This window comes from Camelus ferus, chromosome 13 (genome assembly GCF_009834535.1).
Source record: "Camelus ferus isolate YT-003-E chromosome 13, BCGSAC_Cfer_1.0, whole genome shotgun sequence".
In the NCBI taxonomy this organism is placed as follows: Eukaryota; Metazoa; Chordata; class Mammalia; order Artiodactyla; family Camelidae; genus Camelus; species Camelus ferus.
This window is the reverse complement of record NC_045708.1, coordinates 42,872,759-42,897,943: the sequence shown is the minus strand read 5'-3', so window position 1 is coordinate 42,897,943 and position 25,185 is coordinate 42,872,759. Positions and strand designations below refer to the sequence as shown.

General features: G+C 44.9%; 1 long non-coding RNA gene across 3 annotated transcripts in view; it reads right to left on the bottom strand.

The window, feature by feature from the left end:
* Positions 1 to 24,315, bottom strand: part of LOC116668026 — a 71,239-nt gene extending 46,924 nt beyond the window's left edge. For all 3 annotated transcript variants that reach the window (XR_004325072.1, XR_004325071.1, XR_004325070.1), the window contains exon 1: positions 24,000 to 24,315. This is a non-coding gene — a long non-coding RNA (uncharacterized LOC116668026). The remainder of the gene's footprint in view (positions 1 to 23,999) is intronic.
* Positions 24,316 to 25,185: the final 870 nt, after the last annotated feature.

The window sequence follows — 25,185 nt, the reverse complement described above, 5'->3', positions numbered from 1 at the left end:
TAACGGGCTCTCCACATCTGAACTTGACTCACTGTTTGAAATGGAAATCTGGACAGTTTGGAGTTTGGGTGGCGGTTCCTAATGGCTAGAGACCGGAGGGGAGTGCTTGTTGGCAGTACCACAGGCAGCCCTGACCTCAGGCCAGAGCCCGAGCCTCCAAGGCCACCCGGAAGGTTGCAGAGGCTCCAGCGCCTCGGCCCAGGGAGCATTGACCTTGCCGGAGGCTGGATCTGTTTCTGATACGGCATGGCAAATTTCTAAATCTTAGCTGTGGGATGGCATTTGCTCCTTGCAGAAAAAGAGCAAGGGGCCCAGGAGGTTCCAATTGATTCCAAAGTAGAAGCAGCTGTTGGAATCCTGCGGCGCTGATTAGGGAAGTTCACTTCCAGGTTGCGGTTTCCAGTTGGTGCCCTCGCAGCCAGCCATTGCTGTCAGAGAAGCCCCCGAACCTGAACTGCTGCATTCACTGATCCAGAGCTGGAAATCAGGCAAAGGCAGGAAGAGGAGCCAGAAACAAGGGCTTCCACCTCTTGGGTACCTACTTAATATGTACCTGCCATCAGCTTAGCTACTTTGTAAACATTATTTCCAACTTTTACAACCATAGGGCAACATCTGCATTCCCAGATTTACAAATAATAAATAAATAAATAAATAAATAAAGGGAGAGAGATTCAGGGACTAATCATTATCACTCTTTTTCCACCTAACAGTTACTGAGTGCTTACCATATGCCACACATTTCTTAAGCACATTACATGTCATCTGCTAAATTATCATCACATCAACCCTATGATACAGGTATTATTGTCTTCACATCATAGGTGAGGAAACGAAGGCTTAGGAAAGTTAAGTAACTCTCATGTCCCTCAGTTTTAGACGCCTCGCATACAGTTGTTTCTGCCCGGGATGCAAAATCCAGGGAATGCAAACCCAGGTCTTTCTGACTATAATGTTAATAGTAATAACAGCTAACATCTGTTAACAGCTAACTATGTACTGCATACTGTGCAAAGTTTTTTTTTAACACGTTACCTCATTTAATTCTCATGACAATCTTATGATGTGTGTCATAGTCTTCTGCTTTTACAAATGAAGAAACTGGGGTTCAGTCATTAAAAGAAGCAGGATTCAAATGCAGGTTCATTTGCCCCAGAGGGCTAGTTTTTCATCACTGTGGTCTCTGCCTCCCTCAGTGTCTTGAGGGTCCACATTCTTTGGTTTGAGTTCCCAAGTTTTCCGTTCTTTGTATAATCTAATCACATTATGGAAAACAGAGAGCTAGCCCCAAACTCAGCTTCAGGTTTGATGGTGACTATTCTGCTATTCTTTCCAATATGAGCCTTCAAAAGCCACTGTCAAAATGCACTTGCAATTTGAAACTTGCTGTGAATGCTATAAACAGAACATTAGTGTATACTGGTGTTGCTTTTGTAAACTATTAAGGATGAAATGAGTTTGATGTTTACCAAGTTAAAGGAACATGGAAGTAATGGATTTTAAATTGTTTTGAGGAGGCTTACTAGAATAAAACCAGAGTGAATAATACCATTGACAATATATGTAACATGTTCTCACATAGAGGTCCACTTGGCCTCACATATGTCCTTTAAAGCAAGATGAAATTGACACATCTAAAAAGGAGTGTAATAACTAATTGCATGTCTCATCAATCAATTCACAGATATGAAACACCTACTGATGTGTCTGACCAATGGACATATTCCAGGAGCTTCCAATGTGGTTAGACTTGTTTGTTAAATTTTTATGAATATATGATATGAGTATCCATACATTTGTACAATTATTCATTCATTTGTTAGTGTTATTAAATGCCTCTAGGTGCCAGACACTACAGCAGGTGCTAGGCATAGAAGGATCCTCCAGACCTTCTAAGTCTCAAGGGGCAGCCAGGCAAGAAATGCCACCATTGATGCCACAGGAGGAAATGGAGGCCCCTAATGTAGACTGGATAGTGGAGAGGTCAAGAGTGGTTTCTGGAGGAAATATTATCTAAGCTGATGAATAAAGAATGAGGTGGAGTTAATCTGATGAGAGATAAGCAGGAATACCAAGTGGAGGAAAGAGCTTTGCAAAGATCTTGAGCACAGGAAAACAGTATTTGCTAAGTGCTGAGAGAACAGGGCAAAAGACACTGTCAGAGTTTAGAGAGGGGATCTCAATTTGAATTAGGGTGGCCAGGAAAGATATGTTGGAGATGCTAGAACTGGATTCAGGGCATTAAGCCAGGAGTAGAGGATGGGGAGATGTGAGGAACTGCATAACTAAAGGCACCAAGGGCAGAAGTCGTGTTAAAGGGTCAACAAGAAGACCTGCCATACTGAAGCAAAATGCACGCACCACCACCAACATCCTCATCACGAGCAGTACCCACATAGCATTTACAACACACCTGGCCCTTGTTGGGAAGCAGTTCTTCATGGGTTTCTCACATTTCTGGATGTCTTGTGAGCAGGGGCACTGACTACCTTTGTTTCAGACCATCTTTTCAAGGATGCTTGTATAGGAATAGAAGCTAGGGATAGTGTCCCACTCTACAGCAGAGGGCAGGTTCACTTACAACCCACAAAAAAAAAAATTCAGTTTTCTTGAGCTCAAGGCTCCTCTCCATAATGCAACCCACAAATGTCAGATGTCATCTGGCCCTCTTCACCTCACCCATGGGAACTGAGGCTCAGGGAATGGGCATAATAAAACACTGATACTCACAGAAATATAAACAAACATAACAGAATACTATGAACAATTATATGTAACAAATTAGACAACCTAGAAGAAATGGATAAACTCCTGGAAACATACAATATTCCAAGACTGAGTCAGGAAGAAGAGAAAATCTGAACAGATCAATTACTAGAAATGAAAGTGAATCAGTAATCAAAAAACTCCCAACAAACAAAAATCCAGGACCAGAAAGCTTCACAGGGGAATTCTACCAAACATTTACAGAAGAGTTAATCTTATTCTTCTCAAACTATTCTAAAAAAATTGAAGAGGAAGGGACACTTCCAAACTTATTCTAGGAGGCCAATATTACCCTGAAAACTAAACCAGACAAAGACACTACAAAAAAGAGAAAATTACAGGCCAATATCCCTATGAACATAGATGCAAAAATCCTTCAAAAAATATTAGCAAATCAAATTCAACAACATATTAAAAGGATCATACATGAAGATCAAGTGGGATTTATTTCAGGGATGCAAAGATGGTTCAATATCTAGAAATCAATCAATATGATACACCACATTAACAAAACAAAGGATAAAAATCACATGATTATCTTAATAAGTGCAGAAAAAGCATTTGACAAAACTCCATATTCATTCATGATAAAAGTTCTCAACAAAGTTAGTATAGAGGGAACATAATTCAACAAAATAAAAGCCATTTATGACTAACCCACAGCTAACATTATACTCAAAGATTATACTCAAAGAAAAGATTATACTCAAACATTATACTCAAAGTAAAAGCTGAAAGCTTTTTCTCTAAGATCAGGAACAAGACAAGGATCCCACTCTTGACAATTTCATTCAACCTAGTATTGGAAGTCCTACTCATAGCAATTAGACAAGAAAAGAAATAAAAAATCATCCAAATTGGAATGTTTGCAAACTGTTACTGTTTGCAGATGACATGATACTTTATAGAGAAAATCTAAAAGACTTCACTAAAAAAAACTATTCGAACAAATAAATGAATTCAGTAAAATTGCAGGATAGACATTTTTCCAAAGAAGACATACAAATGACCAACAAGTACGTAAGAAGGTGCTCAACATCACTAATCATCAGAGAAATGCAAATCAAATCACACTCATTGTGAGTGTGATCACCTCACATCCGTTAGAATGGCTAGTATCAAAAAGACAAGAGATATCAAGTGTTGACAAGGATGAAGAGCAAAGGGAGCTCTCGTGCACTGTTGGTGGGGATGTAATTGATGCAGCCATTGAGGAAACCAGTATGGAGGTTCCTCAAAAAATTAACTACCATAAGATTCAGCATTACCACTCTTGTATTTATGCAAAGAAAATGAAAACAGTAATTTAAAAAGCTATGTACACCCCTATGTTCACTGCAGCATTATTTACAACAGCCAACATATGGAAGCAACCTAAGTGCCCATCAACAGATGAACAGATAAATATGTGGTATGTGTAAACAATGGAATATAACTCAGTGATAAAAATGAATGAAATCTTGCCATTTGTGACAATATGATTAGACCTAGAGGGTATTATGCTAAGTGAAATAAGTCAGACAGAAAAGGACAAATACTGTATGTTTTCACTTATATGTGGACTCTAAAAAAGAAAACCAACAAATGGAACAAAACAGAAACAGACTCACAGATACAGAGAGAACAAACTAGTGGTTGCCAGAAGGGGATGTGGTAGGAGGACTGGTGAGACAGGTGAAGGAGATTAAGAGGTACAAACTTCCAGTTATAAAATAAATAACTCACAAGGATATAATGTACAGCACAGAGAATATAGTCAATAATATTATAGTAACTTTGTATGGTCTGTGATCTATAAAAATATCAAATCACTATGTTATACACCTGAAACTAATATAATATTGTAAGTCAACTATACTTCAATGGAAAAAAGAAAGGAAAAAGAAAACATTAGTACTCTGGCTACTGCTATTGCTGTGAGTAATAAAATCCTTGTCTCTGACCCAGCAGCCATGGAATTGTACCAGTGCGCCTATCAGTTTGCAAATGGTGAAAGACGCGGATCCCTCGCAATTCTCGAAAGCCCTGTTCCGAGTGCTTTTCCCGTATGAACTAATCTAATCCTCATAAAAATCCTATGATATAGAAATGGTTATCACCCTTCCTGGGGCAGGAAAAAGAGAATGAAAGAGTTCACAAAGTAGGTTGGTGTTAGACTCTGAAGGGTCTGGAGTGGCAGGCTGAAGAGTTTAAGCTCCACCCAGTTTGCGGTCATGGAAAGATTCTGAACAGGAGGGGAATAGGAAGAAAATAGTGTTTTCAAGAAGCTTCTCTAGCCACAGTCTGTTGGAAGGACTGGGCAGGGAGGAAATCCTGCTAGGAAACAGGCTAGCAAATGTTAGAAGGCAGAACCAAGACAGGCTTGATGGATGGACTAAATGTACCCCCAGTAGAGTAGAATTTCATGAGCCTAAATGTCAGGCCCTGGACAAGACTTAACACCAATGGCTCCAGCAAATGGTTGGCGAGATGGGAGTTAGTGGTACAGCCCTTGAGAATGAGGCCTAAGGCTTCCAGGGACCGGGTACACTGCAGTGAGTCAGCAGGGATGCACCTGCCAAAAGGGCCACCGTGATCCCCAGCTGCATGACAAGGCCAGCATCAGGCCAGGAGGCAGCAATCCAGCTCCAGCTGGGCTCCCCGGGGTCAACCTGCACTGAGTTCTGGGCTCCACACTTTGCATATGCCCATAGTCAGGCCCCGTGTCAGCTCTTTATAGTCAGTGATCCAGTGTCAACGTTCCAACAGATGGGGAGGTGTTAAGACTCTTGTTTTACCTATAACGAAACTAAGGCTCAGGGAAACATGCCTCAGCTCTCCTAGCTGATACGTGGCAAAGCTGTGCTTCCTACGTAGACCTGGTATAGCCCTAAAGGCTTTGTTCTAAAGCCCCTGCCAGCTGCTACTTTCTGAAGGCTGCTGTCAAATGGAACAAGTTCAGGGTAAGTGCCCAAAGATGAGAAGGGAGCTGGAAACCACGACACTAGTCAGGGATGACAGGTAGTCACGAATGACGAACTAAGCCACATGCACAGCATGGTGTGCAAGCTGTTCCCGTAGCCAGCGGGTGTCCACAGAGTTCATACAGCTTCTGTGTGGTTCATCGAGAGCACATGGACCAAGGAATGGATAAACATCCCCCTCCTTCTAATTCCTCCCCTCCATCATTCTGCCTGGAAAGTCCCTGTGCATCCTTTAAGCCCAAGCCCAGGCACCACTCCCTGCAAAGTCTTCCCTGCCCACTCAGGTGCTGCTCCTGCACTAATCTGCAAGCCACTGGACTTCCTTGGATCCATCTGTTTCACTCTGGGTAGAGCGTTCAAGGTCCCCGAGCCTGGGCATGACTGGAGGGCAGAGGCTGCATTCAACTCTACGCTCCCAGAGACCCATGGATGCCTGGCCAGAAGACAGGTATCAAATGAAGACAACCAGAAGATTCCCTGGTAAATAAGAAAGCATGCCACGATTCCTAAGAGACACAGAGGTGATGAAATGGATCTGGGAGTGCTGATCTTCAAGGAGGCTGGGAAAATGGGGCCCAGGAGATGGGGACAGCGTGTCCCTAGCTCCGGCCAAGGGAAGGGATATTTTGATGGGCAGAGCTATTCTCGGTTGTGGGGCAGCTGCCCCTAGCATCTATCAGGCCTGGAGAGGAGGGGGCAGGAAGGAAGCATCCACCTTGGGCAGTCAATGTTCTGACATCTTAACATTCTATCCTCACTGGAGATGTTCCAGGTGGCAATAAAGAACAGGTGCCTAGTCAGGGGCTGGTGTTTCTTTAGTGCCTGTGGGGTCAGGACACCAGGGACAAAACTCTCTCCCCTCACCTTTGCAAGCCAGCCCTGAGAACAAAAAGATGAATTGGAAAGAGAACACAAATTACTAAATCAGACCGCCAAGCCTTTCCTAAGCTCCTGCTACACTCCTGGCACTGAGAGGTGAATACCAAGTTACATACCCAGTAGCATGTTGTAGCATGGAATGGAGAGGCTGGTAGTTAAGCCCATGCTAGGAGAAATCCCAGCTTCACTCCCGATGGGCTGTGGGATGCTGGCCAATGACCTGACCTCTTGGAGCTAGTCCCGGAGAGCATCTTGGCACCGGAAGAGAGAGGACCTGAATGACGTCAGGGTTCGATCCTCCCTGTCTCAGTAGCACCAGGCCTGAGGGACCCAAGCAGTTGGACCCGGCCTGGCCTTCACGCCAGACAAGTGCCATCTCATGCGAATTGCTCGCGGTCCCCCATCCCCTTCCTTCATCCCGGCACCTGCCACCTGAGCCCTGGTGTTCCTTCTGCCTAAAGGGAATTCACGGTCTGGAAGAGCGTGGCTCCACAGCCCTTTCTCTCATGAAAGCGCACCTCCTACCTTCTAATTAAATGTCCCAGCACACCTGTGAGGCCGCAGTTCCCTCTCTACCCCCATCTGCATTCCATGCTTTACAATCAGGGGCCAAAAGGGGCCTTTTGTGCCTATTCGCTTTTCTGCCCAGGCCGTAGAGAAGGAGTCCGATTTTCAGGACTTTAATGGCTCCTCATCCTGTGCTCAGACCCTCTAGTTGCCTGTTTCACAGGGAATCTGGGAGGAGTAATTATTGCTTTGAAGGTCAGCATGCTCTGTGGCAAATGAGGTGTCCAACGTGATGATTACCATGAATAATAAGTAGTATGAGCTGCAGAGCTTAGCCCTTTTTGAAGGGGGAAATGGCCCTGCACCTATTTCCCAGAGGCTGAGTTTCCTTCCATTGCTCATGTTGCTCTTAGAGGGGATGCCATGACACGATGGGGCAGGTTTGGGAACTGGGCCACAGGCCTCATGGAATGATCACAGGGCAACCCTGGCCAAAGATGGAGAGAGAACACTGTGAACCTAGCATTTAGTATTTTTCCAGATGCTTTGTCTGGCCTCTACCTCCCTTATCTTGAGCCATCCCCCACCTCACCCCACCCTACCCCATTCTCTATATCAAGACAATCTGGCCTTCTTTTACTTCCTCCAGTGCGCACATTCCGATCCCAGGACTAAGCACGTGCTAGCTTATTTCCCTAGAAGGACTTCCTCTCACCCATGACACTGAGCAGAGCTGATGTCAGTGCCTCTTTTGGTCTCTGTTACATGCCGCTAGGTGCTCTGGACTTCACTTTTGCAGCACAGGTATTTACTCAATATTTGCCTTCCCTGCTATGATGGGATTTGAATGAGCACCAGTCAGAGTTCATCCATGAGCCAGCTTATTTAACTCCATTCTCTATACTAAGTTTGATGAAGCAAGTAGGTGCTTAATCTGCATATTACACTGAGCCAAACTTATATCATGCAAGGAGCAGCTAGATATCCCAAGTGCCATCATTGCAAAGTTCCCACCTTACATCTCCTAGCAGGCCTGTGCTCTCAGAGCTGGAGCATCCTAGAGAAACCAGAAGCCTGCAGAAATATCCCCTTTCCCATATCTTTCATTGTTTCAATTCCGAATACAAGTGGGTGTAGCCATGTCTGTGTTTTCTCCGCCTCTTGGCTACACGAAGTGGGCCAGAGACCTGAGGTGGGTCGCTGGTAGTATCCATGCTTGGCCACAGTGGTTTGTCCAAGGCATGCACATGACCCACCCAGGCCAATCATGGGGCTTCCGTGGGATTTTTGTACCTCATGCTCGAGGGAGATAACTCTCTTCCCTCTCTGATAACAAGCTTGGAAAAATGGAAGCCTAAATTGTACATATATCATTATATACATTTCAGTGTATGTTATATTTCATGAATTTTAAAAGACTACAAAAGTTGCCTGGAGCTTGGGCAGTCGTGGTGCCCATCACACGTAGGACACTCATGAAGAACTGGAGAGAAGGAGGCAAATATACAGTGAGTCCAAGAGGAGTTCTGGCAGGACTGGAGACCCAGATGCAGCCATTCCCAGGGCTCCACCCCTGCCCTTGATTTATCTAAGCAAATAAAGTCCCCTTTTTGGCATAAGCTAGATTGAATTCGGGTGTCTTTTACCTGCACTGACTAACCACCAAGAAATAAAACAAAACAGAGACTCAGACATTTAAAAACAAAAACAAAAACAATAAAACTTATGGTTACCAAAAGGGAAAGGGAGGAGGGATTAATTAGAAGTTTGGGATTAGCAGATACAAACTACTCTATACAGAATAGATAAACAACAAGTTCCTACTGCATAGCACAGGGAACTATATTCAATACCTTGTAATGGCCAATAGTAAGAAAGAATATGAAAACGAATATATACACGTATAACTGAATCACCATGCAGTACCCCAGAAATCAACACTACATTGTAAATCAACTATAGCTCAGTAAAATAAATAAATAAAAATAATATTTCATGTTTTATTTTTGTTCATTTTGTCCCACAAATGTTAAAGCTAACATCCTTCCTCTGCCTTACATTTTTCTGACTTACGATTTATTACTTCACTCAAGGTAATCTCTGAATATAGTTTTGTGGGGTAAGCAAAGCACGTATAATTTATCCTTTTTGTAAATAATATAACTGAGGCCCAAAGATGTAAAGGAACTCAGCCCGTATAGCTAGTGAATGGCAGTACCTGGACTGGAACCCAGGGTTTCTTGTTTTTCTCTCTGGTTTGCTAATCAGTCACGGCCATGAGCCCAAAGAGATAGTTTGACTGCTTGGGTTCATAATATTCCCAATCGCTTCCTACTGTGGGTAACTATGCCCCTTTAAGAGGCACATCTTTATGGGCCAGTAACGCTTGCTGGAAATATTCCTGAGGAGTAATGAAAGTTAAAGACTAGCACAAAATCTAAGGGTTCTGTCCAGGTCGAAATAATGTATTTAATGTCAAAGAGATACCAAGATCTGGACTTGTTCCTAAGGAGGACAGAGCAGGCTGAGCTTAGTGGAAGGTGCATTTGGTGAGGAAGGCTCCACTGGTTTTGAGAAGAGGCAGGAAGCAGAGGGTGGGGGAGGAGGATGGAAAAGGTTCTGCTTTTATTAAAAGGAAGATAGGAAGTTGGAAACCACCGTTGTAAGGCCAGACAGACCCGAGTTCAACTAGTCAACTACATCTTGGGCCAGTCACCAAATTTCTTGAAGCCTCAGTTTCTTCATTTGTGAAATGGGGGTTAGTAATACATCCTTTCAAAATGCATGCATGGATCATGCATATAAAAGGACCCAGCAGTGCCTGGCAGAGCAGGTGTTCCATACATGTTTCTCTTTCTTTCACAGGAGTAATGCTCACACTTTGTCTCCATAATAAGAATCCAGTAGGAAACACCTGTGTGGCCCAAGGCGCGGGAGTTCACGGCGGGCGGTGATCCTGCAGCTGGACCTTTCACCATGTGGCCCCACGTGCCTTCCCCAGCCCTGATGCTCCCACCCCCTGCCTCCTCCCATGCTGCTCCAACCATCCAGACTTGTTGTCCTTCTCATCCTTCCTGCCCCGCCTGCACCTCTGTGCATTCCCGAGCAGACCACTTTCCTGGTTTATTTGCTGCTTATACTTGCCCTGAAAGAGATTCTAGTGGTGTCCTCTCTGCAAAGAGCATTATCTCTTCCAACAGAAAAAAGGGAAGGAAGCAAAAACGGAAGGCGGGGGAGGATCTGCAGGAATGGAAAAAAAAAAATAAAGAATGGAGGAAATGTATGTTTTAAGGGCTTTCCCCAAGAGCTATATTAATAGCCATAGGAAAAATACTAGATTTCATTAAACATTATATTTACCAATTACTATATCCAAAGACTCTATTTTAGAAACTTCTTTGTACACCCCTTTCTCCTATGGTCAGAACGCTACATAACGTTTCAGGTTTGGTTTCAATGCTTTTTGACTTCTGTTAATGAATTCATGTATTTGACTAATAGCAACTGAACTCCAGTTATGTGCCAAACACTGTGCTGGGTGCAGGGAATATAGCAATGACCAGACAGGCATCGTCTCCGCTCTGATGAAGCTTTTGAGCCTTGCCTGGCTCCCCCTTAAAGACCACGTGCGCCCCTGTCTCTGCTCTGATAACCGCTGTTGATGCTGTCACCATAATTGCTTTTATGTCTTCCTTCCTTTTTTAAAAAGCCGGTAAAATAGCATGACCAGCTCATCTCAGTTTACTTGGGCCTCTCCTGGTTCTAGCACTAAAAGCACCATGTCCCAAGAAACCTCCCAGAACCCAGCAAATTGGGCCAGTTGCTCACCCAACGATAAAGGCCATGCTGTGACTACAACCAAAAATATTCTTGGAAGAAAACCACTCAATCATTCAGTCTTCAAATATTTATTGAGCCTATTTTTATAGCTGGTTGCCTCTCTTTTGTGTTAGATCTCTCCCACCCTACTGTGGGCCCCTGGAGGTTGGGGCTTGTGTCTTTTACACATAAAAATATCTTCATTTTATGAAAACCACTGTGTTCATGTTGAGAAATTCTTTCGTGCAAGAAATTTTAGAGGATGTGTTTCTACAATTTTTAAACCGAGATCTGTATCTAGTACCCAGCTTGGAATAAGATCCACGAACAAGCCCCTCCTCTCCTCATCTCCCTCTGGCTCCTTCAGCAGATGAGTCCCTCAGCAGCTCTGGCAGCTTAAAGGCTGAACACCTCCCAGATGCAGGTACCGGTGTCACCCACTTCTAGGTGGCTTCCTAGACTCCTAGAGCCGGCAGCCCTTCAAGTATCAGAAGTGCATTCTTACGCCTTTTCTCACTTCATCCCACCACCCGTGTACACACCTGAGATTTTCCCAGGTATTCTAACAGTCACTGTGGCCAGACTAATAAGATTTTAGGATCTAGGTCACTGTCCTCTGAACCTGTCCCACTTTACCTCCTTCTTAAAGTGCATCTGAACAGCTCTCCAACTGGTCTAACGAGTGGACTAGGTCTATCATTCCCATCGGTCCCTAGCTTAATAAACCCCAATGATGTGGCCTAAGATCCCAAGTGCCTTAGTGCCTTTTTCTTGATGTGTTGTGGGCCATCTAATTAGGTACTTGGGACATTTTAATCACTCAGTAAATGATCACTGACTGTCTGGCTGGCTGCATGTACAGATTTGTTATGTGGATGGAGCCCAGTAAGGATTTTTGAAACCACAATCATAAGAAGTCAGGACATTGTATTGGGTTGCATGGTGCTCTCCTAAAATTTATGTCTACCTAGAACCTCAGAATGTGACTTTATTTGGAAATAGTATCTTTGCAGATACAATTAAATGATTAAGATGAGGTCATACTAAAAATAATTTCTGGATTTGGAAAACAAATCCCTACATCTTATAAGAAGAGAAAACAGAGGAGACATATACGTAGAGAAAAGACAATGTGAAGACAGACAGGGAGAAGACCACAGGGAGATGCAGGCAAAGAGCAGGGAGCTGTAGCTGTAAGCCATAAAATACTAAACACTGCTGGCAACCACCAGAAGCTAGGAAGAGACAAAGAATGGTTCTCCCTTAGAGGCCTCAGAAAGAGCATGGCCCTGCTGACACCTCAGTTTCAGACTTCTAGCCTCCAGAACTCTGACAGAATAAATTTCTACTGCTCTAAGGCACCTGGTTTGTGACCATTTGTTACAGCAGCCACAGGAAACGAACAGACATATCAGATGTTTTACCTGTCCTGTCTTATACTCAGCCCAAGAGCGTGCTATGGGATTATTGGAAGAATATTAAACAAGGCTAGAAGACCTGGGTTCAAATCATGGTTTTACCACTCACTAGTTGTGTGACCCTAAGAAGTGATCTTGCTTCTTTGATCCTCAGTAATCTCACTTCTTTGGTCCTCACCAGCAAAGTAGAGATACAAATATATAACACATACGATTAGTTTAGGGACCAAGAATAATAAGGAAAGGGAAAATGCTTTACAAATTATAGAAACTTTTCAGATATAGGCTATTTGATTTTTTCTTTTTTCTGAAGTAGAGATCCTGTAGGCTTGCTTATTTTACTTTCCTCCCTGAAGAACCAGTTCATGAATTTACTTATGAATTCTACTATTTTGTTGATTTTCTAATTCACTTGCTATCCTTGAATTTTTTTGTCCTTTTTTTAGTTTTGTTGTGCTGCCCATTTTATAAATTTTTAGGTTAGACATTTAGTTACTTTCTTTTCATTTATTCATATTTTTAAGTGAAAACATGAAGTCTATACATTGACCTCTGACTGTGGCTTTGGATGCATTACATACACATTCAGACCTAGCGTTCTCATTTTCTTTTTCTCCTAAGTTGTTTACAATTATGTATTTAAAAAATTGTCTTCTTTGGGTTATTGTTACTATCACCCTATACTCAGCAGTGTGTGCCGGCTTTACTAATCCACGAGCACTTGTTGCTATTATCATGCTGAAGTTAGAGGGCTACAATGTTCTGTAAACAGCTTTCTCTCCAACATCTTTCAGACACATACATCGTGACTAAACATTATTTTTTGTTTGTTAAAGTAGAGAGTTTTTATTTCCTCATCATGAAAGCTTCAGCCACAAAATATCAGCAGCTTTTTGGATTCAGACATTTATCAATGAGTACATTTCTAGAGTGTTCTCATGTGTTCTTCCAAATCCACCAGGAACTAAAGAAATCTACAACCCTGCTGAAAGGGAAGTGTTAGCAGCACTAGGCAATGTCCCTAGAGTTGTCTTATGAATTATATTCCCGGGGTTTCAGTCTAAACATTGGTCTCCTTTTAAGCTTAGCCTAAGGACCAATTCCTCCCTGAAAGGTTCACAAGCCACTTCAACACAGCGGGATCTCTCCTTCCTCAGATCGCATACTTTGCGCACAAACTTAGAACTCAGTCCAAGCTCCCAAATAAGATAGTAAGCTCCTTGAGAGTAAAGAAATCCATGTCTTACACTTCTTTTCATTCCTTCTTATAATCCCTAGTATCTAGTTCCAATAAATACTATGATTGTTTGATTATAATCCTTTCAGAACATTTCCTGAGAGGAAATGTAACTGTGAAATTTAGGGCCATAGATTTTAAAGAAATCAAGTGGTAAAATCAAAGTCCATTCAAAAACCTTTAGAAAGGTTGAGATTAACACCTTGGATGCATGCTTTGAAGAGAAAAAACAGTAGTATCCCAATCATCAAGATATTACGTTTTAGACATCATGAAAACCCAAAACGGCATGCTGGTAATTTGCCCAACTGGAGCTACCTGTGGACTCATGATCTGTCAGCTATGGTGGTGATGGCAGTGGAGTCCAGAATGATTCCAACAATAATGTATCACATATATAAAATACAATTCACAAAACTCTCCCATGTGTTAGCTCACTCGAGGCTCAAGGAAAACCTGTGAGGAAGGCAATTTAAGGACTATTATCCCCATTTTGGAAAATAGGTGTCTAGAGGTCAGAAAAGATTGGCTAATTTACTCAAGATCACAAAGCTAGTAGGTAGGTGAAACAGAATTAAGCCCAGCCCCTCTGATTCCCACCCTAAATTCTATAGGTACAGCTACGTTAAATTGACTTGGGAACTCATGGCATAAATCTCTGCACTCAGTCATCAGTTTCAGTGGCTAGATGTTCACTCAACAAATACCCCTTGGAAATCTACATGCTTGGAGATACTAGAGAAAGAAGATACAGTCCCTGCCTTCAAGGAGCTCACAGACCAGTAATGTGCATTATAATGTGCATGATAAATGTATTGGCTACAAGTGCCATGAGAGAATTAAGATAATAATGTCACATTTATTGAGAACTTACTATGTGCCAATTTCTGTCCCAAGCACTTTGCATCTAGGGTAACATTATGTATCATACTGCCTGGCACATAGCAAGAATTTAAGTTGGCAGCCATTATTTTATTATTATATATAGTTAAAAAAATACAATCAGGGATTGTTATCTGGGAAAGAAAAAAAAGGAAGAAAAAAGGAAAGAATATTTAAATTTTAAATTATCCAGAGCAACACAGTAGAGGAGAAACCAATTATCTAGGGGAAATCAGAACTGGGGGGCGATGCGGGAACTGGATCTTAAAGACGGATGAAGGGCTTGCAGACAGGAAGGGGAAGCACATTCCAGGCAGAGCAAGGGCACTTGAAAAGACCTGGGCCCTGAGCATCAGGGAAGGAAGAAGCCTGGAAAGGAGGTGCGGCCCTTTGGGCGGCCAGAGACAACATACAGAAGAGGAAAAAGGAGGTGGCCTCCTGCTAGAAAGCAGCAGAAGGGCGCGGTGCTCCCGGTGCCTGACCCAGGCACTCAGGGTGAGGCACAGATTTTCCAAGGCTATTTGTTTGTAGGTTACATTTTTCCTGAACAGAATCCAAATTCCTTTGTTTTCACAAAGAGCACCATAGTTTCCAAAGAAAAGAAAAAACAGACGTCTTGGTCCAAGGGCTTTCCCTGAGAAATATTCTGATGGCTCTGGGCCAACACAGGGTTCCACCAACCTCTGCATTTACAGAACGATAGAGCAGCGAGCTAGAATCTTCCTCAGAATCTGCAAGAAAACGGGAATTCAGACTATTCCCTGGGAGGTTTTTAAATGCAAGTAATATGTCCTGTTGGATCTGCCCCAAGCAAACCCTCCTACTTGAGGTTCCCAGAATATTGCATGCAGTGTGAAAACTCTGTGCCTTGGCAGGCACTGCCACTTACACCCGACAGCCCTTCCTCCCCTTCCCTGCTTGGCATGGCCCTGCTCTTCCTGCCAGCCCAGCCTAGAGATTTCTCCGCTGTGAGCCTTGCCTGGCGTCGTCCCCAGATTTCAGCCTCAGCACCAGGGTGGGTGGGTGGGTGGGTGGCTTTGACCTCAGTGCTCCTACAGAGCCACGCACCCACCTCCATATGCAATCATCTCACCGCTTTGTAATCACAGCATCCCTTAGCCCCCAACCACCCCCACCCTCACACCACACCATCTCCCTCTTAATTTTATGAGCCAGTGATGAATCAAAGATGGGAGGTAGGAACAGTCCAATCTGGGTGCAGGTAATAAGGGGGTGCACACTTAAAAAAGGAAATTTAATGAGTCAGTCTTTTTTTATTATCACCATGTGCCAGCAATTTTGAATAATGTCAGAAGTAAAATACACTTCCTCTCCAGGGCAAATGGTATGAGACAAGTGGTATCCCCCTTGGTATGCCACTCCTCTGAAATTGCTCCAATTCCTTCTGTCCAGGAAAAGAACAGCGTCAGTGATAGACTGCAATGCTGGCCAGAGCTTTTGGTCAGTCAGGGGTTAATCACCAAGGCCTCCCATGTGCCAGGTACCACAATGCAAGGTTTTACATGCATTCTAGCCAGTCTTCCCAACACCCCCTACATATGTGCCTAGAACAGCATGTCCTCCCCATTCTGGGGGCTAGAACCGCAAGTGACGCGTGCCCTTCTTAGATGTTCACAGCCTAATGGAGAAGGGGACTCATGCAATTCACCATGATTCAGCTTCGCATGTGACAAGTAGTTTCAAGAATAAACCAGACCAACCCCCGACTATGGCCACATGATTGTGGATTTAAATCTGAAGAGCCCAGTTGGGGAAGAGGAGTGGATAAGAGAAGTCATCGGCACTGATTGAAATTATACCAGATGCTGTTTTGGATACACACATGCTCTCTTGCTTGAGTCTTGCCACAAACACCTCTGAAGCAGGTCTCATTGTCCTGCATTCTCTGAAGTGCTCAGAGAGGTTTAGTGACTCACCCAGGGTCACACAGCAGCTAGTAATTGATAGAGTGGGGAATTGAGCAGAATCCTCTCTGACTTGGAAGCCTGGGATCTGAGCACAGCAGCCCAATGAGGAGGGTGTGAACACATCCTCACTGGAGATCCTCTCAGGGACGAGGGAATATAATAATGACAAAGGGGATGAGGAAGAGGAAAATGATAATTCCTCACTTTTCCTTCAGCACTTTACAGTTTATAAGATGCTTTCTTGTCCATTGTCTCATGGGATCGCTATGAATTTGGCAGGACAGGGATTACCTTCATTTTGCAGATGAAAAAAAAGGAGGCTTTAGTAAAGTTGTAATACTTTCCCGAGATCACCCTAATCAGTTGCAGAGAGACTACAGTCACTTTATCCTGCTGGCTTCATGCATTATCACACGTAATTGACAGGTACATTTGCATAGCATCTGACTCTTGAAACAACCTCAGGAGGTAGGCTGGGCAAGTCTGATGCGCCCCACTTTACAGTGGAAGGAATGGAATCCCGAGAGGGTAAAGGACTTACCTGAGAGGTGGAACTGGGACTGGAGAGCAGGATCTATCATCCTACATGGAGCAAATCATCCACTTACTCATTCAGCACCAAACTTAGCAGGGTACCAGTCACTTGGGAGCGGGCCTGTCCCTGATAAGTCCCACCAGCATGTAGGACATCCAGGTTCCCCCTGCCTCTAATAGCTCTGAGATTCCTCACTACTGCCACCTCCAAATCTTGATATTAAAATGCAACTCTTGAAGATCCTTAAGTCAGCTTGGCTGACAGAAGTCAAAGAGTGATCAAACAGTGGACCCCAACCCCAACATCACTGCATCTTCAATAAACCTGAGTTGATTTTCCTTTCCCCTGATCTTTTTTAAAGTTTCCCTCTAGCTCCAAACAAAGGTATAAAATTTCTCCTCTGCCAACGTATTTCAAGTTTCTGGACCCAGACCCTATAATTACAAGCAATAAAACAAGCAAAGTCAAGGCTGCATGACTTATAAAGCAAGAATATCAATTATGCACAGTCCAGCCAGAATTCGTTTGGTTCCTGAAAAACAGAAATTATCATTTTCATTGTTCAGAGACATTGTAGGCACATCGTCGGGGGCCCCAAATGACAAGGTAATGTTGGTAGGAAATGTCTGGGTCTGGGGTGTCTGGCTGGGCCTTAGGTGTTCTAGAAGAGAAAATGGAAGTTCCGAGAGGTTAAGTAACATGCTGAAAGTCACACAGCACTCCAGAGTTGAAATAAGGATGCAAACTGAATTCCAGTCCTTTTGTCTTCACATTGCTCCCTGCCCTCTTGCAATAAAGTGTGTGTTTATCCACCTCCAGGCTGAGTAAAAGCAAACCAAGGGGTTGTAAACTGTGCCTAGGGACCTGGGAGCCTGCTCTCCCATAACTGTCCTGGGTCCTATAATCATTACGTATAATGAATATTATGTATAATAAGTGATACATGCATGGTCCAGACCATCCTTTTTTATTCTGTCTTACTGTATCAGATAATGTCATTGTTCTAATCAGATTCCAGTGGGATTCCTTTTCATTGTTTACTGGAGGAGATGGGGAGGGACCACCTCTGGTGTGACTTCAATGGCAAGTGTTGTTCTTGGGGGAACAGTCAAATGCTGTAGCTCCCTAGCCTTGAGTAGGAGTAACTGATGTGTAACTCACACTCCAGAGTCCCCCAGCAGGATCGAGCTGAAGCTACCCTCTGCAGGTGGCATCTCAGTGAAAGCAACTTTTACATTTCAACTGAAACAACCCTGGGTTGTATTTGGCAGATTCCGTTTTAAGGAATAAACACTAAAATGCCATCTATTTTACACTCAGAAACTCACTCTGACTTTGTTCTATTTTGATCATTTAAATTCATTTTAAAGATTATATTGTTCTTATATTTTGCTCAACAATCCATCATTTTGTTGTTGACTAAAAATTTTTTTAAAAATCTGTCCAGAGTATTCAGCCCAATTTCCTGGCTGGCAGACCATGTTTCATTCATCCATTCACTCATTCATTCACCCACAGCTGGGCTGAGCTCAGAACAAATGGCCATGCTGATCTTATCTCACCTACTAAATTGCCAGTTGCCATTGAAAACAACCCGGGACCTATCCCAGCCCACCTCAGGGCCTTTGCACTTGCCACTTCTGCTTGGAATACGCTTCCTCCAGATTTCATCTGGCTCCCTCCCTCATGGTATTCCAGGCTCTGCCCAATGCCACTTCCTCAAAGAGTCTTTCTTGACCTCCCCACCTAAAATTATCTGTCCATCCTCCACTCCATCTGTCTTTTGGGATCCTGTTCTTTCTCCATAATATTTATTACCATCCAAACTGAGACATTTGTTATTTACTTATTTATTGTCTTTCTTCCCCAGGAAAATGTAAATGACATGAGAGGAGATATTTTGTCTACCTTGCTCACTGCTATCTCTGTGGTGCCCAAAATTGCAACGTGGAGAGAGCAGGCAATATTCTTTGAATGGACAAAGAATGAATGAATATACCTTCTCTTCCTCAGCCTCTTGTTTATCCAATAAAACCTTTCCAGGGAAATATTACAAAGGCAAAGGTCTGGAAACTGGGAGATCTATAGCTTCGATCCCATGAGCAAGTCTCTGTGTTACCTGTGGATCAAGAAACTCTCTACCTCCAAAACCTGCAGTGGCTCCCTATTGCTTCAAAAAAGGACAGTTGTCTATGAGTGCTTATAGCCTGGGTGAGTGACATTCAGTGTGAGTGTGTATGCATATTTTTACTTCACACACATTTACTGAGTGCTTGCTATATGCCAGGCATTCTGCTAAAAAATTACAAAGATGTAGTTCCATCCCAGTCCCCACAAGGTTGGCAGTGGTGGGGGTGGGATGAGCAGAGAGGTCATAAGTGATTAAGAGGGAGAGACTTGCAAACAACACTGAAGTATGAACAAATGCCAGGAGATCATTCTCCACAGGCAGGAAGGAAGAATCAGTCCCTTTACTCGGATACAGATGAAAGCCCAGAAAACTTCCTGAGGGAGCTGCATCTCAGCTGAATCTTGATGAATAGGAGTTGACCAGGCAAACAGGCAGAGAGGGAGGGATGGCATTCCAGGCAGAGGAACTGGCTGAGCAAAGACCTGGAAGGATGGCACATTCTGGAACTCCAGGTGATGAAGTCCACTTGAAGCGTGAACCCTGAGCTAAGTCACAAGGAGAGACCGAACTGAGAGGTAAATGAGGTGTTTAGACAAAAGATACCACATTTGGAGCCAGTCAGACCTGAGTTCAAGTGTGGATCATGTCACTGGCAATTCACTCCTCTCCAGGCTCAACTTCCCTCCTGGGAAGGAAATGACCAGGGGGTGGGGGCACTGTCAGCAGATCTCCACTGGTGAGGAGTAGGGGAGCCAGAGAGGGGGCCATGGGAACACTTATTTTGCTTAAAATCAAAATACTGAGAATGCTGTCCCTCTGCTTTGATCGGTTTTGAATCATGATATTTAAATTATTTTGAATTTGAAATTCCTTAGGAGAAGGTGTGAGGTTTTTGTGTTTATCTAGGGCAACCTGGATTACAAAAAAGGCCAAAGAAACCCTGGCTGTGGTGATCTTAACGCCCCCTCTGATTTTAGCCTCCAGGTCTAAGATGACTGACAGCCAGGCATACAGGAAAAAGCAGAGAGAATCAACTGCTGAACTTGGAGGCAGACCCAAATTTCAACTCAGACTGTATCACTTACTCCCTGGAGAGAACGGCAAGTTAATGAACTTCTTGAAGTGTCGATTTCTTTCTCTATAACATGGTACTTCCTTCACAGGCTTATTGTGCGGTTTATCGGTTTATTTGAAATAATGGACTTACAAGCAACTACCACATATTAGATGCTCAATAAATGTCAGGTGAGTGATGCTCCCTCTGCATCCTGGTCCCTAATCATAATGGCTTTCCCTGGAGTGCCCACCATGTGCCAAACACTCTCCACAGGCTGTCTCACATATGAGGAAAACTCACAATTTAATAGTTGGTCATCAATTGAGCTCATTGCATTGTCTAAAAGCAGTTTAACCTTCAGAATACAGCCACGATGGATGATGGGAATTTAGGGTATGCTGTCTGGAACCAGATCAGCCTTAAAATCTTTGAAAATTTAAAGCTTTTTTATTTTTTTTTTATGGCTCTGGAAACCTACCCACTGCACATTTTTATTTCCAACCGTTACGCTGTTTTTTTCTTCTTGCTTTCCACATTTAACTCAAGGATTCAATTGCAAAAGCCAAGTTTGAGATGATCATAACATTTAAGGAATGAATGTAACGACAGCTTATACTTGCATCGCAGGAAGATCTACATTCTATATTTAATAGCTTTAGCCATTTACAGCAAGAGTTATCACAGGCACCCCAAAGAGGGAGGGCTGGAGAGAGAGAATTCTGCACCTTTAACTAAAGATGTCCGAGTCATAAGCTGTTTTGGAAATGATTAAGTGATAAATACAGTAAGTTCATCCTCAGTTCTGGGAACCCCACAGCACTGACAGTAATTCTCAGAGGCAGAAGCAATTATTATTATTAAAAGGTCTAAACCTTAAGCATGTGCACTTTCAGTCTGTTTAACTGGGAGATCCCTAAGTTCAGGGAAGGAGGAACTCAGGTGTTCGAAGCACCTGCTAGACACCAAATGTTCTATCACCTAAAATCCACCCTCCACGTAGACTTGTAACTAGACCTCAAAAATACAGGAAGAGGGAAATTAACAATGTTGAATACCAAGATGTGCACAATGCATATGAAATATGATAAAGTGTGTGCAATGCTTAGCATATGTAAGGAAGCCTGATAAACTCAGAAAGAAGATCCAGCCCTTTGCTGAGGAGATGGCTGTGTGACATTATTCCTGGCTGCATTCCCCAGGCCTAGCACAGTGCCTGGCATATCTGGTAGAGGGTAGGAATATGGAGTATGAAGCCAGATTTTGTGGCTGCCAATCCAACTTAGTCACTGTGTGACCTTAGATAATCATTCAACCTCTCTGTGCCTCAGTTGCCTACTTGTGAAATGGTAAACAGTAATACCTCTCTCATATTGTAATTGTAGAATGAAATGAGCTCATAAGTGCAAAGTGCTTAAGACAGCACTGGCAAACCATAAGAGCTGCAAACATAACCACCTGGGGACTTGCTACAGGCTGGGGAGCTCATCTGGCCTCACCCCCACCCTGTAACATAAAGTGTAATGAAGCTCCCTTTTCCAGTTGGGAGAACTGAAGGAAGTACCTCTGCCCAGATCTTCCAGTTCTGAACTGGCCTGAGATTCCTACCCAGGCCCGCCTAACAGTAACAGCAAAACAATATTTAATTGTTTGTTTGTTTGTTTTAATGTTCTAGGCCTTTACAGATAGGCACACATTTACTTCTCACAACAATTATATGAGGTAAGAGCCGCTAACCCCCATATGATGGAAGCAGAAACTGAGAGTGAGAGAGCTTAAGTCATTTTCTCGAGACCTTAGAGTTAGCAAGTATCAAGGGCGGATTCAAGCCCAAGCCTAGGAACCTGACTCGTCCCCACGCGAAAGGAGAGTGCCACCGGTCCCCGGTGCCTGAAGTTGGGTGGGCTGGCCAGATGTCCCGGCTCATCTTCTCAGCCCCTCCTGGGACTGGGGGTTTAGGACCGGGGACTCTCTGGTGGCAGATAGGTCGGAGAGGCCTGGAGCAGGGGCGGGTCTGCGGCGCGGGGCGGGACTGCAGAGAGCTGCCCGGGCAGGACGCCTCCTGCGCGCACTTGCCCCGCGGGAACCCCGGCTGGGGCCCCGCCTGCGCGGGCGCCGGGGCTCTCCACCCGCAGCCCTCCGGGGCCCGTAGCCCGCGCGTTCCTTTCGCTTTTAGCCCCAGCCGCGCTGATTACTCAGAATCGTCCCTACTTTGTTGGCTGAGTGACAAAGATCAGCAGTGGTTGTTCGAGGGCACCCCTGCCTCCAGCAGAAAGCACCCCAGGCCGAGAGCCCCGGAAGTCTCGAATCTCCTCTCGCTCTGCCTCTCGCTCTCAGTGGGACTGGGTTGGGGCCTCAGTTTGCCCATCTGTGTGACTGACGTCGACAGTGTTTCTGCACATTCGAGAGAAAGGTGTACGTTGTGGAAACAGCCTGACTTTTCTTTGAAGTCTTCTATTTTCAGCTACAATAATTCTGAAAGTTATATTCTTCACCATTGTTATCTGTTTTAATAAATCTACATTATATTTAATGTGAAAGGAGGTAAAATGGTCACCCAGGAAAAATAGTCTGTGATTTAAACAGTGGTTTGAGTCCTTCTGTTTGAGACACAGAGGAAGCCCTGGAAGGCCCTTTCAACCCTCTTTCATCTGTCAATCTGATTCGTCGTGGGTATTTTTTTTTCTTCCCCAGTAAGACCTTTACAATCTCACTGGTGACCAGTGGGGTGGGGAAGACTGGGTTTTACCATTAAATATATTCAGTTAGAAGTTCTTGGTCTGCCTTTTTTTTTTTTTTTTGCCCGTGGGACCTCGGTTAAGCCATTGACACTTGCTGAGCCTCAGTCTCCCGTCTATAAAATGGGGAGAAGACTCGCAGCGTTGCTGGGAGGATTCGGGATGGTATTTGCTAAGGGTCTGCCCTGCGCTGGATGACCCATGGACGAGGGTGCTAGTGGGTGGGGACTCTGAGGGTCTGAGCCTGGATTTCTTCGCTCTGCTCCTTCCGGTGGCCCCGGAGCGCCCGCCCCTGAGCAAGGGCTGGGCGGGGCCGGCTTCCAGCCTCCCGAGGCCCCGCTGCAGCGGTGGCACCGGTCCCGCCTCCCCCACCGGCCAGCTCCCGGGGCGGGACCCGCGGCAACCTGCGGGCAGAAGGCCAGGCTTTATTTACACAAAAGCAGCCGGTGGAAGCTGGCCTTGTATGGATGAAACGTTGGCGGGCCGGAACGTCGCCGGGGGCGGGGGAGGCTGTAAGAAGCGGCCTTAGCCTGATAGGAATCTATGAATAAACAACGTGAATCAAAGAATGCATTGAAATGACCTCCTAGAATCACAGAAACACGACCCAAAGGAGGCCTTTTGAATCCTCCCACACGTCCCATCCTATCAGATAGTTTGGCAAAGTGAAGCTCGAATCATTCTGTAGTATTACCAAGCCAGAGTGCCTGCCCTACAAACCCCGCCTTCCTGAGGTCGCCTGTGGGGGCGCGACTTCAGGGCTGGGAGCGGGATCTGGGTCTGAAATAAAGAAGGGAAAGGGGAACTCCATTTTCTGGGCACCTTACTCTTGTGCTAGGCATAGTTCCTATGTAATTTCACTGCCTTCTCACACCGCGCTTTGAGGGAGGGATTCCCATTTTTCATCTGGCTAAACGCCGGCTCAGGTAGGCAAGCGAACACACTTACTCCAGGACACAAACACCGGTAGGTAGAACAGCTGGATTCAAATACAATTCGGTCCCGGGCTCTTTCCACCCAACCGCGCTGCCGGCGGAGGCGCAGGGGTAAAGCACAAAATGCGCGGTTGCGACGTCAGGACAGCAGCGCGATGGCCCAGGTGTTTCTGGGCGCCGCCCCTTCCCTCATCGTCCTTCACCTACCTACTGGATGTCCACTGCCCCCTCCAGTCCTACTTGTCAGCTGATTGGCGGCCGCCGCGCCCGCTCGCCTGATTTAGCAGCCGGAAGTCGCAATCCGGGTGATCGCTGACCTAGAGCCCCTAGTCTTATCACTGCCAAAGCCAGCGTTGCCCTGGAGGACACACAGGTGCGCCCAGGACGCGCGTTTCTCCGGCCTCCGCCCTAGTCACGGGGCTGCATCCGGTCCGGGAGCAATGGAATCGGGTTCAGCCGCCCCTTTCCCGGCAGGGGCCTGCCCACGCTCACCCCGCGGAGGCCCGGAACAGGTTTCTTCACTTTCCCTGGCCCAGCTCCTGCCGGGGGCGAGGAAGGGAAGCTGGTTGCTCAATGTGTCTGAGGATTGTTCTGGTTCTCAGGAGACTTGTGGACGAGCCATCAGTCAGGTGGACCCAACTCAAGCCACTCGGCACGTACAGTGTCTTGTATACCGTGGTCTACACAGCAAACCCTTAGGGTTCCTCATGTGACAGGTGGGGCCCATGCTCTGCACAAGGCGGGCCAGTGTCAGGTTCCAAGGAGAAGATGGGCAGAATGAGATGAGTCACCCAGCCCTCTGGGTCCATCCAGCAGTAAGGAGGTGTGGAAGGCCAGTGTCAGGTTTGGCCTGGGGGTGGCACACTGACCAGTCACTGGGCCTCCATCAATTAGTATGCGCCAAATGACCCTAGAGGACTTTCCCAGAAGCCCCAGCTCCTTTGCTTTATAGCTCTTGGCCAAGTAGAAACCTTGGGCAGAAAATCCAGGCAAATGACAGATAGAACTTCATACATATTTATTGAGTGCCAGGCACTGTACAAGGCCCTGGGGATACCACCATGACTCAGACACAGAGCCTGCCCTCACCTATCCCAGCCTAATCAGACAGGTAACAGGTCATTTTAATTTGGGTTGAGGAACCATTTTTTGGAGTGCATCTGGGAGAAGATGGTTGGTTGTGGGTGGGGCCTGGAGGCATTAGGAAAGACTTTCTAAGGTTTCAAACACTACCCTTTTCCTCCTTTCTTCCACCTTTCTGCACATATTTCTTCAGTGGCTGCATCATGCTAATTGCTCAAGGAGCAGTTGGTGGTTCTCCAGAGACAAAAGGGTATGGTGTTATGATGCAGTGATTAAAACATCGGGACTCTGACTACAGCCACCTACTCTG